The sequence below is a fragment of the Meriones unguiculatus genome, unplaced genomic scaffold (assembly GCF_030254825.1).
Source record: "Meriones unguiculatus strain TT.TT164.6M unplaced genomic scaffold, Bangor_MerUng_6.1 ChrUnknown_unordered_Scaffold_91, whole genome shotgun sequence".
NCBI lineage: Eukaryota > Metazoa > Chordata > Mammalia > Rodentia > Muridae > Meriones > Meriones unguiculatus.
Window position 1 is genome coordinate 170,001 of NW_026843743.1, and position 2,500 is coordinate 172,500.

Consider the following 2,500-nt stretch of genomic DNA (forward strand, 5'->3'; position numbering starts at 1 on the left):
GGGTGAATCCGGGCCATGCAATAAGTCTAGGCCAGATTGGGCCCCAGCTCTGAGAGGGAAAATCGAGAGACAAGCCCCCTATATCTCTGACCCAGAAATTATCTCGAAATGACAACCACCAGAGAAGGAAATATCATTTTTCTCCAGCAGATTCTCACTGGTATAATGTTATAATGTAAGCAGGCAGGCCCCGGGCAGATTTTGGGTGGGTGGAGAGGATCAAGGAGGAGTTTGGGGTAATGGGAACACCCACCCCCGACAAATAACACAGCTGAACTTTGCTGACTCTGTTTTCCTGCCTATCCAACCACTCACTCCCAGCTGGACAAAGGGGAGCCGCCTATATGGTTATGAGACGCCATCCTCCATACTAGGTAGATTTTCCAGCAGAGCTAGTAGTCTCAGGAGGCTCCTGCCAGTCAGTCAGTCAGTCAGTCAGTCAGTCAGTCAGTCAGTCAGTCAGTCTTCTTGGAAACCCCAGGCAATTCTTGCAATTTACAGTTTCATCAGTCCCTGGGGTGTGCTTATTTAAAACCAGAAAATCAAAGATAAGATGAGAAAGGTGTGTGTGTGTGTGTGTGTGTGTGTGTGTGTGTGTGTGTGCGTGTGCGCGCGCGCGCCGTGCGTGTGTGTGTGTTGGGTGTTGGAGACCATAATTTCAGCTTTATTTTTTTTTTTATTTTATTTATTTTTATCTATCTCCCCACCCCCACCCCCCAGATGAGGACCAAACAACCCAGGCAGGACCTTCCTTTCGCTTGCTAAGCAGGCGATCTACCTACCACTGAGGGAAATCCCCAACCCCAAATAATTTATTTATTTATACTTTTATTTTATGTGTCCGATCACCTAGATAGAACTGAAGTTACAGACGAGCTGCCGCGTGGGTTCTGGAAATTGAACCTGAGTCCTTTGGAAGAGTACCCAGTGCTATTAACCACTGAGCCATTCCCTCCAGTTCCTCCGGTCAAGCTTTCCCTAGAAATTAAATATCGGTTGAATATGTCGAACCGAACCGGAGCCGGGCGTGGTGGTGCACGCCTGCCTGAGAGGCAGAGGCAGTTTGGAGGCCCTGTCTCTCCACTGGGAAAGAAGACTCCGCTCCCTCCCCATCTGCCCTGCCGATCCTCCCCTCCCACCCCCACCCCGTCCCCCACCCCGATCGATCGACCCCCTTCCCCGCAGCCCGCCCCAAATCTCAAGGAGGGAAACTGTGAATGAAGGCAGATCCTTTAGCTGTGAAGAGTCACCCTCAGATTTGTTCAGGGAGAAGTGGATACTAACCATTATCCAGCCTGCAAACCCAGAGGGGGAGAAAAATGAATGCCTCTACTCTACACTCCCAGAAGAGCGATGGTCAAGGGGCACCCACCTTGCAGGCGGGTCGCAACCTTCTGTAACTCCAGTTTTAGGGAACTCTCACATACGGAGGCAGAATACCAGTTAAAGAAAATAGAATAATCGGGGAGGGGGGGGGTGGCATATAAAAAGAACTTACAGCCTTCCTCAGAGGGGTCAATTTGAATTTGCCCGAAGAAGACTAGAGAGAGGAACCAGAGGTTCTTCTAAGAAGCCCAAGTAAATCTTGAAGGTCACTTGCAGATCTTCAAATGGAGTGAGTTTTAAAACAAATCACAGTGGAAAAACACGACCCACCACCACCACCACCACCACCACCACCACCACCACCACCACCACCACCACCACCACCACCACCAAAACAAGAACAAAAAAAAAAAAAAAAGAAAGAAAGAAAGAAAGAAAAAGAAAAACAAACAAACAGAACCCCAGAGATCTTGCACCTGCCTGAAGAGTATACCGGCTGTTTTTCCAGTCCCAAGCGCACGCGCGCGCACACACACACACACACACACACACACACACACACACACACACACACACACACGAGTGGGCAGTGGTAAAAATTAGCTCACAGAGAGAAACAACATAAGTCAATGAACCAACTAGAAACTTCGTAGTCATTCATTTATTTATTGTAATTGAGCGTAAAGTGAAGGGGGGGGGGGGTGGCTCAGGTGGGCTGGGAAGCAGGTAGATAGAGTACCACCTGTGAGTCAAGAGGAAGAGGAAGGAAGGGCCATCTTCTTCTGCTGGAAAGAGGTAGTCTTTTGTTTGTATGCGTGATTGCGTCCCGCCTCGAGAAGGAGGGCAGTCAGTCAGTCCAGCTGGCTGTGCCGGGGCATAGCAGTCCCACACCTCAAACTCCTCTTTCTGGCCGTGCCTTTGATTCTCGCCTCCGTCCTGTCCTGTTCGCCAGGGTGGTCAGGGAACCCTGCATGGATAGCAAAAAGGAAGCATGTCAGTGGGGAGGAGTCCATTACGTTTGGCCCCGCAAAGCAAAGCAGAGTAGAGCAGATTGGTCTATTTGAAAGAACGATTCCGATTCAAATTTTTAGAGAACACCATGCTTCCCAATGCCCATCTCCTCTCCTCCGTGTGCCCTCCCGCCCCCCACCCCCGTTTCCCCCTTGGCTCGGGC

At 50.2% G+C, this 2,500-nt stretch overlaps 1 long non-coding RNA gene across 1 annotated transcript in view; it reads right to left on the reverse strand.

Moving 5' to 3' along the window:
• Positions 1 to 1,972: 1,972 nt before the first annotated feature.
• LOC132652030 (uncharacterized) overlaps positions 1,973 to 2,500 on the reverse strand; it is a 674-nt gene continuing 146 nt past the window's right edge. The window contains exon 2 of the long non-coding RNA XR_009589527.1: positions 1,973 to 2,293. This is a non-coding gene — a long non-coding RNA (uncharacterized LOC132652030). The remainder of the gene's footprint in view (positions 2,294 to 2,500) is intronic.